Source organism: Dasypus novemcinctus, chromosome 5 (assembly GCF_030445035.2).
Source record: "Dasypus novemcinctus isolate mDasNov1 chromosome 5, mDasNov1.1.hap2, whole genome shotgun sequence".
Classification (NCBI taxonomy): domain Eukaryota; kingdom Metazoa; phylum Chordata; class Mammalia; order Cingulata; family Dasypodidae; genus Dasypus; species Dasypus novemcinctus.
This window is the reverse complement of record NC_080677.1, coordinates 100632706-100648846: the sequence shown is the minus strand read 5'-3', so window position 1 is coordinate 100648846 and position 16141 is coordinate 100632706. Positions and strand designations below refer to the sequence as shown.

The 16141-nt window shown below is 33.7% G+C and overlaps 1 non-coding gene and 1 pseudogene across 1 annotated transcript; one reads left to right on the top strand and one right to left on the bottom strand.

Annotated features, from left to right (window-relative positions):
• Window positions 1-8445: 8445 nt before the first annotated feature.
• LOC101416101 (Y-box-binding protein 1-like) lies at window positions 8446-15679 on the bottom strand (annotated as a pseudogene).
• Window positions 15394-15497, top strand: LOC111763511 (U6 spliceosomal RNA). Its single transcript, XR_002796372.1, has one exon. It is a non-coding gene; the product is annotated as a U6 spliceosomal RNA (small nuclear RNA).
• Window positions 15680-16141: the final 462 nt, after the last annotated feature.

Here is a 16141-nt window from a genome sequence, read left to right as displayed (position 1 = left end):
GCCCTGAAAATGCCCTATGTTCCACCTATTCTTCCTTCCCTCTCCCCCCAGAACCTTTGGTAACCATTATCTTTATATCAATGTACAAATTCTTTCATTACTACAATAATAATAAGTCACTTTTGTCCATGGTTGCACTCCCCCTTATGTTTGTCCATTCTTCAGACTTGAGGATTTGGGGTTGGTGATGCCTGCTCTGCTTCAGATTTGGAGGGGGCTTAGATCTTATGGGACAGATGGATGGAACTGCCTTGCTTTCAGTTTTAGATACTCTCCGTTTTCTGGGATGGGTATTGTACATCATCATCCTATTGTTAGTTGTCCTTGGTGAGTCCAATTAACTGGAGAGCAGGTGTTTCAACTGCTGAGATTCCGGGCTAAACCAGCATATGAACAGACCAAAGATTTAATTCTCTGGGACATATATTTTATAAGTATAAGGCTAATTATAGGTTCAAATAAAAGGGTTAGAAGAATTATGTGTTAGGGAAATTATGAATGAGTCTAACTCTGTTACATTAGGGAAATAGGTTATCATATATTCCAAAGTAAAAGCCTTCATTCTTAAGGTCTAAATATAAACTGTGTAGGTAGATATTTCTTGAGAATATGGTCAGATCATTGTTGTTAGTACTTGAGAGCTTGGCACACTCCAAAAAGTTGTAAATAAGATTGTCCTCTGAAAGAAAAATCAAGCAGTCAACCTCTCTCCTTAATTCTTCCCTAATGTAACAATTTAAGAATACATGACTGGCTAGAATGTCTTCCAAACAAACTTCAGGATTTAGGGCTAGGCAGAGTCCAGATTGTACTATAGAACATAGATAGAGAGCAAAAATGTCTCAAGGTAAATTTAAACCAAAAAAAAAAGCTAAAAAATTTGAACTTTATTTACACCAGGTCTTTCCAAGGTAGGTAGGTGAGTGTTAGGTCAATTATGTTGTTTTCCAAAAACAAGGGATCTGTCACAAAATCATATAAATCCACATAACAATCTTAGTAATGAGACTGAAATTTTAAAAAGGAATCAAACAGAACTACTAGAGTTGAAGACCACAAAAACTGAAATGAAAAATTCCCAGGAGGGTTTCAAGAGCAGACTGGGGCTGTCAGAAGAAAGAATCATGAGCTCAAAGAAAACTGCCAACCAAGAATTTTATATCCAACAATACTTTCTTTTCAAAAATGAGGGAGAGATTAAGATAGTCCCAGATAAAAGTTGAGGGAGTTCATCACCACTAGACTTGCCATTTAAGCAATGCTAAAGGGAGTTCTTCAGACTGAAGCATAAAGAAATAAAAACCTGAGTAAAGGTAACCATTTTGACAATTATAAATGCCAGAATTATTATAGTGTATTGTTAGGAATGTAACACCACTTTCTAACTTCCTACAGGTACTAAAATGCAAATGCATAAAAAGTCATGATAAATCTATGTTTTTGAACATACAATGTTCAAAGATTTAAAAGGTATCAAGTACCAAATAAAAGGTGGGGAAAAGGGGGTATAGGAAATGTATATATGTCTGCTATTGAAGTTAAGTTGTTATCAAACAAAATATGATTGGTAAATATTTAAGATGCTATATTTTAACCCCATGGTAACAATAAGGAATTAGATGAAAAATATATCCAGAAAGAAAAATGAGAAGACATTCAATAAGGTACAAAACAAAAAAGTAAATAAATATAAAATACACATTAATGGAAATGACGGACAAAAAGATATGACAGAATGACAGAACAAACTCCTGTATTATCAGGAGTGACTTTAAATGTAAATTGATTAAACTCTCCAGTCAAAAGGCAAAGATTGGCAAAATGCATGAAAAGCATGACCCAACTGTATGCTGCCTATAAGGGATTAACCTGAAAGTCAAATACAAGTAGAAAATGATATAGAAAAAAAAATATGACCAAAGAGTAACCAAAAGTTGGTCAAAGATGGTCAATATATACTGATAAATGAGTACAATTCAACAGGAAGATGTAAAAATTATAAATATATATGCACTAAAAGAATTTCAAAATATATGAAGCAAATACTGACAGTTTCGAAGGGAGAAATTCATGGCTCTACATTAATAGTAGACTTTAAAATACCACTCTCAATAATGAATAGAACATTTAGTCAGAAGATCAGTAAGGAATTCCAGGATTTGATGATACACTAAACTAACTAGAACTAACAGCTATATAAAGCACACTGTGCCCAACAAATCAGAAAACATATTCTTCTTGAATGCACATAGTCTATTATCCATAATAGACAAAGTGTTGGGTCACAAAACAAGTCTCAATAAATTCAAAAATATTGAAATCATATAATGTATAACCTCAAACCACAATGGAATGAAGGTAGAAATTAATAAGAGGTGAAAAAAATGGAAAATTCATAAATATGTGCAAATTAAACAACCAATGGGTTAAAGAGGAAATCTCAAGCAAAATTAGAAAATATCTTGAGGCAAATGAAAAAAAAATACAACATACCAAATCTTATGGCATGTGGCAAAGGCAGTGCTAAGAGGGAAATTTATAACTCTAAATGCTTACATTAAAAAAGAAGAAAGACTTAAAAGCAGAGACCTAGCTTCAAAACTGGAGGAACTAGAAAAAGAAGAGTAAACTAAACCCAAAATGAGCAGAAGGAAGGAAATAACAAAGAGCAGAGCAAAGTTAAATGAAATAGAAAAAAGAAAAACAATAAAGAAAATCAACTAAACCAAAAGTTGATTCTTTGAAAAGATCAATAAAATTGATAAACCTTATCCAGACTGACAAAGAAAAAGAGAGAGGATACAAATAATGAAAATCAGAAATGATAAGAGGAACATTATTACCAACCCCACTGAAATAAAAAGGACTATAAGTGAATACTATGAATAAATGTATGTCAATAAATTAGATAACCTAGATGAAAAGGACAAATTCTTAGAAACACACAAACTACCTACATTGACTCAAGAAGAAATAGAAGATCTTAACCAGCCAGTTAGTAATAAAGAGATTGAATCAATAATAAAAATCCTCCCTCCCCCAAAAAAGTCCAAGACTAGATAGCTTCACAGGGGAATTTAAACAAATATTTCAAGAAGACTTAACTCCAATTCTGCTCAAACTCTTCCAAAAATTGAAGAGGATGGTACACTCTCTGATTCATTCTAGGAGGCCAACAAGACCCTTATACCAAAGGCAGACAAAAAAACCACAAGAAAAGAAAACTACAGACCAGTATCTCTTATGAATATAGATGCAAAAATCCTCAACAAAATACCAGCAAACTGAATCCAATAGCATATAAAAAGAAATATACATCATGATCAAGTAAGATTTATCTCTGGTATGCAAGGGTGGTTCAACCCAAGAAAATCACTTAATATAATATATCACATTAACAAAATAAAGGTGAAAAAATGCACAATCTTGATGAAGAAAAGGCATTAAATAAATCCAGCACCTATTCTTGATAAAACACCTAGAACACCAGGAATAGGAGGAAATTTCCTCAACATGATAAGGGGCATATATGAAAGCCAACAACCAACAACTTACTTAATGGTGAAAGACTGAAAGCTCTTCTTCTAAGACCAAGAACAAGACAAGGATGTTCACTGTCACCAATGTTATTAAACATTGTCCTAGGAGTTCTTGACAGAGAAAGTAGGTATGAAAAATAAAGAAAAGTCATCCAAACTGAAAAGGAAGGAGTAAAACTTTCCCTTTTTTGCAGAGGGTATGTTACTGGCACAAGGACAGACATGTATACCAATGGAACCAAATTGAGAGCTCAGAAATCAACCCTCACATTTATGGCCACCTGATTTTTGAAAAGGGGGCAAAGCCCACTCAATTAGGAAAGAACATTCTTTAAAACTGTTCTGGGAAAACAGGATCTCCAATTGTAAAAAAAAAGAGTCCACCTAACTCATACCCTACACAATAATTTACTCAAAATTTATCACTGACCTAAATATAAGAGCCAGAACTATCAAATTTCTAGCAGAAAATGTAAGGAAACATTTTCAGGGCTTTGTGTTTGGCAAATGGTTTCTTAGAATTTATACAAGCAAGAAAATTTAAAAATAGGTAAATGTGACCTCAGCAAAATTTAAAACTTTTTGCACATCAAAGGATTTCATCATGAAAGTAAAATGATAACCTACAAAATGGAAGAAAATATATGGAAATCATATATCCAAAAAATGTTTAATATCCAGAATATATAAAGAAATTCTTCAATTTAACAACAAAAGACAAACAACTCAATTTAAAAATGGGCAAAATACTTGAACAGACATCTCTCCAAAGAAGATATCCAAATAGCCAGGAAGCACTTTAAAATATGCTTAACATCATTAGCCATCAGGGAAATGCAAATTAAAACCATTTCAGACACATTAGAATGTCCATTGTTTAAAAATCATGCAAAATAACAAGTGTTAGAGAGAATGTGATGAAATAAGAACACTCATTCATTACTGGTGACAATGTAAAATAGTGCGGCTGCTGTGGAGCCCAGCTAGTGGTTCCTCAGAAAGCTTACTACCTTATGACCCAGGAATCTCACTTCTAGATATATAATCCAAAGAATTGAAAGCGACAGTTGAACAGAAATTTGCATGCTGGTGTTCACAGTGGCATTATTTATAATTACCAAAAGATGGAAGTAACCCAAGTGCCCACCAACCAATGATTGGATAAAAAATGTGGTATATACATACAATGGAATATTATTCAGCTATAAAAATGAATGAAGTACTGCTACATGCAACAACATGGCTGAAACTTGAAGACAATATTCTGAGTGAAATAAACCAGACACAAAAGGACAGATATTGCATGGTCTCACTGATTTGGAACAATTCGAATAAGCAAACTTACAAAGTCAGAATCTAGATTATAGGTTACCAGTGGAAGATGTGCAGATAGGGAAAAGGAATTAAGGCTTTTAATGTACAGGGTTCCTATTTAGAATGATAGTAATGTTTTGGCAATAGATGGTGTTGATGATAGCAAACATTTTGAATGTAATTAACTGCACTGAAATATATATCTGAATATGATGAAAAGGGGAATTGTTATATTGTATATATAATAGTAATAGAATAAAATTTTTTAAAATCCATGGAACTACACTACAGAAACAATGAAACCTAAATTAAACCATGGACTATAATTAATAGTACAATTATAAAAATGAAAAATGTGCATCATCTGTTGTAACAAATGTTGCACACCAATGCAAGTTGTTAATAATAGGGTGGCATATAAGAATCCTGTATTTTATGCATGATTGTTCTGTAAACCCACAACTTTTCTAATAAAGAAAAACTATAGTTGAAATTAACACATTTCTAAAATAATACAGCGTAGCTAAATTAACTCCAGTATAGACAGAAAGCCCAAATGTGAAACAAACACCTAATAAACACGTTAAAGAGCTCCTTTACAAAAAAGTATTATGCCTAAGTGGTTTTACAAAAGAATTCTACCAAATCTTTAAAGATTAAGTAAAGGATATAAAAAGAAGGAAAGCTTAAAAATTTGTTTTCTAAGCAAGTATAAAATTGATCTCAACATATGGCAAAGATAAAGGTATAAATAAGAGAACCTTATTGATCACCTTTGTAAAATACTAGGGAACCAACTGATTATTTTTTAAACCAATAAATTTTTAAAATTCAAGCATTTATCTTGCTTTCCCTTTATATCAAGGCATCCAAATATTTGAATGAGAATTTCTATTTATAGAGTTATTCCACCCCCCAAAAAAGGAGAAGCTATTTTAGAACATCACCATTTCTGCAAGCCATAATGGATCTGGGAAATGAAATAGCTACTAACATCACAGAGAAACAGCAGATAAGATGTCCCTTGTGTGTCCCCCACATGGGGGCACCCCACACACAAGGTGTGCGCCCTGTAAGGAGAGCTGCCTAGTGAAAAAGAAAGTACAGCCTGCCCAGGAATGGCGCCGCACACACGGAGAGCTCACACAACAAGATGATGCAACAAAAAGAAACACAGATTCCCATGCCGCTGACAACAACAGAAGCGAACAAAGAAGAAGAAACAGCAAACAGACACAGAGAACAGACAACCGGGATGGGGGGGAGAGGGGAGAGAAATAAATAAATAAATTTTTAAAGATAATAGTAATATTAAAAAAATATATATGTCCCTTGTAATGCAGTACACAACACAGCCCATGAAGTATTCTTGCCCAAAGCAAGGAATATTACACTACTCTGAGGACACAATGACCAAATCCTGATAGATGGAAACTAAAAATATTTATGAAACTCCTAAGGAAATTTGAATATTGCCTGAATACTAAATATTATTATATAATTATTGTATAATTATATTATGATGAAATGCAGGGCTTTGCTTCAAAATAATCTAGGAAAGTATATTATTGACAAGCATCAACGCCCAGGAATAATTAATTGTTGAAGCTGAATGGTAGGTCCATGGGGTTTAGTATGTTATTTTCTTACTTTTAACTATATATGATATATTCTTATTGAATCTGAATAAAATGCACTATGAATTTTGTTGTAGAGGCAATCAGTTTATTATGAAAGTTTAAAGCCCCCAAGAGTTTACACTGGCTAAATTATGCTAAACATCTAATTAAGAACTACAAATCTGTCAATTACAATCAGAAAGGGTTGGTGTAAAGGAAAGACTATAGTACTAAGTAACAGAAAAAACTAGGATTTAAACCCAATATCTCCCTTTTATTAGCTGAGTGACCTTGAAAACCCATTTGATCTCTTGTACTTTGGTTTCCTCACTTCAAATTAAGATATTTATACATATATCACAGAATTGTCAAAATAAAACAAAATAGTGTATTTATGAAATATTATATTTGTGACTAGTATATTTATGAAAGTGCTCTGTAAAATGAACACAAAAATAAGGTAAATATATTGTAATTCAGGATATCAGAAAAGACTGATAATCACTTGAACACCTCAGTTTTCATCCAGACATTTGGTATTAGGAAGACATATTTAAGTACTAGCTAAAAGCAATGAACACAATTCAGTGACTAAGGAACAGGTTGAAATCTCAGCAGGGCACAATTTAGTTTGGATCAGAAATTCATTATGGAATGTTGCTAAGGGTACTTATAATACAATCCTGCCTATTGTTCAGTTCTCTGGGCACCTCTCTTGCTCCTGGGTGTGAAGGATGTGTCAAGTGTGGGTGCCCTAACATTTGTCCTTCACTATTGACATACACACACATACAAATCAAAAATGCAGAGCAGCCTTCTTGTAGGTTCCTTAGTTTGCTAATCTGCCATTACAAACTATTGCAATATCTAGACCCTCAAACACCTAAAGCAACAGATAAAATCTATTTTGTGTTTTATGGAAAATGGCCTTGTCCTGAGATTTAAGAACGTTCTCTCTCTGGATAGAATTCAGCACAAAGCTGTTAGAATATGGAATTGCAACAACTACCACAATCATTTCTTAGTGCTTATTGTGCTAATAACATCACTACTTGCTTCAGACATAGGTACTTGGGTTGGAGGCAGATGACCGTACAACTATGTACAACCAATTTCATTTCCATGTCACAAATCATTCCATCAAATAATCATATCACCTTGTGGCAGTGTTCCTGAAATATTAGGTTTCTATGAGGGTTGCCAGATAAAACAGAGGACTTCCAGCTAAATTTGAATGTGAACTTCAGGGAAAAAAACATAATATTTTAGTACAAGTAAGTCCCAAATAATGCATAGAACATACTTATAGTAAAACATTAAAATGCACTTTTTAAAGTAATTATTTAAGACCTTTATTAATGGGTGCTTGCGATTGACCTTTTTTTTTTAAATCAAATTGTAAACTATTTAATATTTTTTTCCTTAGGCGGTTCAAGGGATTGAACCCAGGACTTCCTACATGGGAAGCAGGTGCTCAAACACCAAGCTACACCCACTCCCTCAAAGCAGAGCTCTTGTTCCCACATAGACGTAGGCTCACATATTTGTTTCCCCCTGAAGGCACCGGGGATTGAATCCAGGACCTTTTACATGGCAAGCAGGAACACAACCATTGAGCTAGACCCCCTCCCAAGTTGTAAGCTTTTATTACAAATTAAAAATAAGGTTCTTGAAAAAAAATCTCAATTTGACCAGATATGAAACCATTTAAAAACCTTTAAAGGTGTATTGAGAAAAGCCAGGCTTTTTAAAAAACATGTTTCTCCTTACAAAAAAATGATTCTTCTTTACGTAAAAAAAATAAAAACCCCGTGTTGCATAAATAATGCAGATAATTCTAGCTATCAGTCAGTGGGCAAAAAGCAAGCAGTTAAGATCTTCAGCTCCAATCTTTTGTTTATTTCTTATAGTTGGAATGCCATATTCATTTTTTATGTTGGTTGACTAAACCAGTAGAGATGGTAAGCAGGCATTTACTCAGCCCCACCCTGCTCAGTCTCAGGAGTGGATGAATTCTCAGCTGATGGATAAGCTGCTTCTGTCTCTTTGCCATCTTGTGGTTTAGGGCTTGTATTAGTCAGTCAAAGGGGTGCTGAGGCAAAATACCAGAAATCTGCTGGCTGTTATAAAGGGTATTTATCTGGGGTAGGAATTTACAGATACCAGGCCCTAAAGCATAAGTTACTTCCCTCACCAAAGTCTATTTTCACATGTTGAAGCAAGATGGCTGTTGAAATCTGCAAGGGTTCAGGTTTCCTGGGTTCCTTTCTTTCCCGTTCTTGCTTCTTTCTGGGCTCATAGTTTCTCTCTTCCCAGGACTTGCTTCTTCCTGAGCTCAGGGTTCCTCTCTTTCTGGGGCTTCCTTCTCTTTCCTCTGTGTGCTTACTACTTGGGGCTCCAGTTTACAGCTTCAGCATCAAACTCCAACATCAAAAACCCTCAATTCTGACCTTTGCCATGCCTTTTATCTATCTAATGACATGGCCCAATCAAAGCCCTAATCATAACTCAATCAAGCCCACAGTACAGACCAGATTATAAATATAACCCAATATCTATTTTTGGAATTCATAATCATATGGAACTGCTACAGGGTTTTCTTGGGATCTGCCTGAATAATTGAAGTAACAGCTGTACCAGTGTTGAGGTGGCTGCTGACCTTGTGTCTCATCTCCTTGATTTTCCTTACCATCTTCATTGCCGTCCCCTCTAGGCTCTTAGTTGAGGAGGGCCCCTGCAGAATAGTGATCTATAATCCCCATTCATGTTCTGTGCTGGTTGTCAGCAACCCCCATCACTCTGCTTGCACAGGAGGGTTGGAATACTGTGGTCAATGCCATAGGGTCTCCACATGTAATAAGGTGGAATCATCTGCGGTAGGGCGCATGTTGTTGGGCCTGGCGTGGGGAGCACTCTCCCATCCCTTCTTTTTCCCACTCTCACTATCTGGTAATGTTGCTGGTTATTGCTTGGAGGACCCCTACAATACGGAAAATGGTTCCGGTGAACTGCCTTGCATTGGAACTCCACCAGGGCCGGTGACGTTTGCTGCATTGGTTTCCTTTCCTTTTCTTCAACATGAAACTCCACAGTCTCTCCATCTCCCACACTGCCAACGTGCTTCCTGGGGTTTTTCTTCTAACGATAGTCTGGTGTACAAACACATCTTCCTTGGTGTCATTCCTGTTGATGAAACCAATCCGTTTCTTACAGTGAACCATTTTATTGTTCCCCAAACCTTCCTTGCAATGTCTCAGCGGGTGTCAGAGACCACTTCCTGCGCCTTCACCGCTGGTACCCAGCAGCTGGTACCCGTAGCGCTGAGGGAGGGGGCGACAGGCGGCCGCCGGTTGCTGCGCCTGGTTGCGGTGACGCACGCGGGGCCGGCTGCGGCAGCTGGCGCTGCTCAGGGCCCTCTGGGGTGCGCTCCCCGCTCCCGTTACAAATCCAACTCTAAAATGTTTTTTGATATTTATCTGAAATTCATATATAACTGTTGTCTTATATTATTATTTGCTAAATATGTCAACCTAATTTACATGGCATTGCTAAATATGCTTTTGGGTCTTTGATATAAGCATTGCGTTATAGATAATAAAAGCAGATGTTTCCAGTAAAGTCACCAGAAACCAAAGGCTGCAGGTGTATCATTTCTAACATTAATGACCTGACTCTAGTGCTCTTATAAACTGTAAAGAGTATATAAGGCAAATATATCTATTATGGTGGAATTAATAGATAATTATTTTAAATCACTGTTTTAAAGTACTATGTAGTAAAGCTAAATTAACCACGTGTTACGGAGCGGGTGTGGCTCAAGCGGTTGAACTTTGGCTTCCAACATATGCGCTCTCAACCTGCCTCCAATACCTCCAAAAAATAAATACATAACCATGTCTTTGAATGAATGAATAATGGAAAGAGAAGAGACAAATATCTCATGCAGAATTCCAAATAATTTATGTAGTCTCCCCTCAAGGAAGTAGTCTTGACTGATTGTGCTTAGTGACTTGCTTCCAAAGAGTAGATTATGGGCAGGTGAGGGGCGCTGTAGGAACTTCATAGTGGAGAACCTGGAATATTACCAAAGCCAGGTGGTCAAGATAAACATCAGCACGTTAAGCCATGTTGGTAGCATGTACCTTTGGAATGATGTGAAGAGAATGATACTTTGGTCTTCAAACATTTTATGACCCACAAAGTCCCCAACCTTCCTCTTTGAATCTGCCTACAAATTTTGCACATAATTATCCCTAAATATTTCATAGTCTTTGCTGTTATTGCAAATGGTGATTTTTAAATTTCCAATTTCAATTGTAAATGTTAGTATATACAATTGAATTTTTATATTGACCTTGTATTTTTGAGACTTGTTAAAACCCTTAACAGATCTAGTAAATTTCATGCAGATTCTTTTGAGTTTTCTTGTTATTATGTTGTTTCTGACTAGCGATTATTATGTTTCTTCTTATCCAATCTGTATGCTTTTTCTTTCCTTGTATTGCCTTACTACAGTACCTAGGGGCTCCAGTATAATAATGAATATTAGTGGTGTTATCCTCTTTATCATTATCTAAAATGTTATTTTATCACTGATAAATTTTCTTATTTTGAAATCTACTTTGATATTTTATTTATCTTTGCTTGAATATTTTGTTTTAGAAAATTAATCAAGAACTAGATACAAAAAACACACAAAAGCAAAAGAAAGAACTAGAAGTACAAATGGAAATGAAGATTACACAATAACAATGTTTCAATGTACCAAATTTAAATCATGACCAAAGACATTCCCCAAAACTCAAAGAAAACAATAAAAAATATTTTTTCTATAAAATAAAAACTCAATGAAGAGGTATGAAAAGCTCAAGGAAGAAAGGATAAGAACAAAGAAGACTATGAATTTTGACCTTGTGAAATGAAAAAGGACAGTAAAATCATTAAATACATGAAAGGAGTACCTAAAAGGAAGAGAAAAGAAACTGCTAAGAAACACTAGGAAAATATAATAAACAGACAAGAAAAGAGAGCAAAATGAAATGGAAAGGAATAAAGAATTTAAATTAGGATGGTGGTAACCTTTGGAGGAGTTGGTGGATTCTGGAGTGCTGGTAATATTCCATTTCTTGATGTAGATAGTATGATGTAGATAGTATAGTACAAATATGTTCATTATCTTATTATTCACTGAACATATACATTTGATTTGTTCAATTTTCTGTATGTTATACTTCAAGAAAATATTTAATAAAAAGAATACAAATAACATTATTATAAATCTTGAAGGAGATCCAACATATTCATTACTGGCATCCCCTGAGAAGAAGAGGAGAGTTAAATATATGTAACAGAAAGAAATATTTTAAAGATATAATTTTAGAAAATTTCCCAGGAATAAGGGAGATCTGAACCTACTGAAAAAGCATTCAAATTTCCAGTGAAATTGACAGAAACCCCCCGACATTATGGCATGTTCTAGTAAAAATTAATAAATTTCATGTACAGAGAAAATAACTGCTTCAAAAACCATTGAATCCCTTTAAATGTTGGTCTAAAAATAAAACTGTAGGAATGATTGCTCAACAATGGAATATGTGTTTTAAACTGTGACAATTTAGAAATAATAATATAACTAATATATTTCTAGAGCTAATGGAGTAGGAAGAAGATTATACCTTCTACCTGAAATTTGCTACAAAGGTAAGCACCAGAATATGTACAGGTTACAAATATTTCAAATTATCAGATTATAATTGCATTGACTAAATCAAGCAAACACAGGCTTGATAAAAAACAAAAGACAATTAAATATAAAGTTCAATGAAAATATATCAAAAATAATACCAAACATAAATTTTACATCAATAAATTTAAATAAATGCCTACTAAATGTAAAATTTTCCCAAATTGGACAGCTATATGCTAATGAAAAGAGAAACATCTAAAATTAGGAACTCTGAAAATTTAAATTTAAAAGGGATGAGCAAAATTCTTTAATAGTAGAAGTATTTAATTTGTCTGTTTAATTTGATGATAAATTAAACAGGTGAAAATTTAGTAAAAATATAGATGTAGAATATCTAAGTAAAATGAGAGTCTGTTGAGAGTCTGATGTAGAATATCTAAGTAAAATGAGGGTCTAACTCTATACCCAGAAAACAGAGTCAAAACTTTCAAGTTCTATGGATCATTCACAAAAATTGATCACTTTTAGGCAAAGAAAAATGTTTCTTCAAGATTCAAGAAAATATGCTAGAAATTAATATCAAAGCCAGAAAGAAAAGAGCCCCACCAGATGTAAAATTTTCCTAATCTCTTCAAGAATTCTCAGGTACACACTGAAAGCAAACTAAGAACCCTTAATATAGAGAAAACCATAATAAAATGCTAAATATCACAAACTGTGATGTGGCTAAAGTGCACAAAGGGAAGCTACATTTTTTAAAATCTCAGTATATAAATTAAGTATCCAAATCAAGAAGTTAAAAAGAAAAAGAACGGCTAAGGAAAGGAGAAGGTAATGACTAATAAAAATAAAAGAAATAATTAAATAATTAGAAACCTGAACTTTTAAAAAATGAATGAAAGTATATCTGAGAGGTCTTCACTTCAAAAAGAAAATACAAGCATTATCAGGTAACCTAATCAATATAAAAGGAAGAAAGCACAAGTATAATTTTTTAATAAAAATGAAAAATAACCAAAATTTAGAGAAAATATTTAATATAAAACCAAGTAAGTATTCAATTCTTTACGAATGTTTTTGACAATCTAGGTAAAAGTTTTGTTTTGGTAAAAATTTACAAACTAACACAAATCTAAAAAAAAAACATAGAAAATCTACAAGTAACAATCTTCATAGGATCAATAGAAAACAAATACTCAGAATGCTGGCCCTACAAACACTACTTAGAAGTTTTCATACCAAAGAGCTATACAAACTAGGAAGAATAAGTAAAAAATTATCATTATTTGCAGAAGATATAACTGTAAATCTGGAAGTCATAAAAGCTATTACAGCAATAAAAGAATTCAGTATTATTGCAGGGTAAAAATATATATATATAGCATATGTTTGTAGGAATTAAATAGCATTCCTACAAACGTGATGGAAAATTTAATGGAAGAAAGCAATCCATATAAGTAAAAAAGAGCAAGGTTTAAAAATTTGAGGAATAAGATTTGACAAGAAAAGTACAGTGCAAGTATAAAGAAACCTTAAATATGCTACTGAAAAATACAAAAGAAGACCTGAATGAAGGCAAAGGCATTTTGTAATCTTTGATAACTCATAAAGATGTCAATCTTCTAAAATCTATAAATTTAATGATTTCCCCTAAAATTATTCTCAAGTTTAGAAAAAGCAACTAGGTAAACATTTTCTAAAAGTCATATGGAAAAGTTAATATGCACAGGAAAAATTCAAGGAAAAGTGGAAAGAGTAATAAAGGCTCTCCATATTTTAAAAAATCTACTATAAAGTTAATAATAATAAAAATGCATGAGTATAAGGAAAGGTCCCCAAAATGTATTTTAGATGAAAAAAAAAATCAAGTTGAAGGAGTATGCAGAATATGTTTAATGTGTTTCAAAGACTAAGGCTATATGATTCCATCTTTGATCATGCAGAAATTACTTAGTTGTCTCTGGGGATGAAACTGAAGGAATAACGGGCTGAATTAGAGATACAGTGATTTACTTTGTCTTATGTATCTTCTTGTTTCTTTTAAATTGTGTGTGTTGGCCATATATAACCATCTAATTAAATTTTAATGTAGAAAAATTAGAGTTATTATGCTCATTTTAGAAAATGAAAATTTAGGCAAGCTTTAAAACATAAAACAATTATTTGTACCTTCACCAGTAGATAACTACTTAAATATTTTCATTTGTTTCTTTTTACTCTTTTGTCAATGTGTATGTGATGGGAGCAACATTTATTCATTGATTAGTGTAACAAAGAGACAAGAGAAGAAACAGCTAAGAAAGATGGAGAACAAGAGAGGAAGAAAAGCTGCTTGCCTGAGACTTGATGGGAAATTTGAAGGTTTGAAATGTGAGAAGCTTCAAAGTAGCTACAGAGAATGAGAGAAATGAGGAAAAATAAAGGAAGTCATCTGTCAGACACATTCTATGTCCTTCAAGAGATAAAAGAAGCGATTAGTATTGCCTTTTTAGTAATTTGGGAGTCCTAAACACCAGTTTCTTTTGAGATGATGCCCTGTAGAGACTGAGCTATATGGAACCTTGCAATTCACATACTTACGTGTTTATATGTGTGTTTACATACAGGAGTCCCTTCCTTAATAAATGTTTATATTACTTTGTTCATTGCAATAAGATGCTAGAAACATTTATGCCCTCACCACTCCTAAAATTTTAAAAATAATTTTATGAAATCACAAAGAATGAAACCCTAACTAGATGTGTCTTGCTCACCAGGCTATTATCTCAGAGAAAAACACGGAGCTAGCTCACAGCAGAGTAAGACCTCCGGTAGCAAGATTCAATTGGTGCTTATGCTTGTGCATAGGATGAGAGACTCTCTTTAGGAGATGCTAGCATTGTGCCATTCAAAAAGCTCTCCACCTATTCCACTCAGGCTTTCCAGACATCTACACACCTGACCCTCCTTCAGGCTCAAATTTGGAGTGTGGTGCGAAAATTAATGACTCAGGTAAGTCAAGGATTTATCTCCTCAACTCTTCCTTCCCCTTTATCTTCTCTCTCACTTTGTCATGATACCTTACTTTCTATTCCACCTCAGTGCACTACAATCTCTCTCAAAGAATCATAATTGCAAGCTGACAAAATGTAACTGTTCAGGCTCTTGGAATGTTTGGAATACAAGCGATCATGAGAAAGTGCTAGAGAATATTTGGAACATTTTCTTTTTGCTGCCTTTCACAGCTTGAGAGAACGCATTTAGTTCAGCAGCACATATACTAAAACTGGAATGATAAAGAGATTAGCATGCCCCCTCCACAAGGATGACATGCAAATTCATGAAGTATTCCATATTTTTGATGTTCTTAGTGTGGGAAAATATGGGAGGGGTAGGAAGCGTGGCATATGGGAATAGCCTATATTTTTATGTAACATTTATGTAATCTAAGTATCTTTTTTTAAATTAAAAAGTATATTTTTTAAAAATGCATTTAGCTTGAGGGATAAACAAAACTGCACTTACGTCCAAAATGTTTTCATGTTTCTACCTCTTTAAAAACCTAATAACTCTAACTGAATTTTTAATAAGAAAACTTACTTTAAAACTCTAGTCATAATTAAGTGTTCTTTCACTTTCAGTTCATATGAAAAATGGCTATGACTTTTAATTTGGGAACAAATTATAATATTTCTTCATTAAAATGTCCATATGTAGTCTTTTGGCTTAATGCCTTTTTACCTTAGGCCTTTAATATTGTTAAGTGGGAAATGGGTGGAAAGTAATTCCTCTGTCTTACAAACTTTATTTTATACTGAATACAAAGTTCTACCATCTATATGTGTTTATTTCACATAATATTGTGAATACTATCCAATGACCTTAAAATACTCAAAATGATGATTTTTTTATGACCATTGTTACACAAAATAGATCTCTCTGGTCCCCCTCCCTACTTCCCATTCTCCATCATGCACCAGCTTTGAGGACAAATTCCCAAGAGT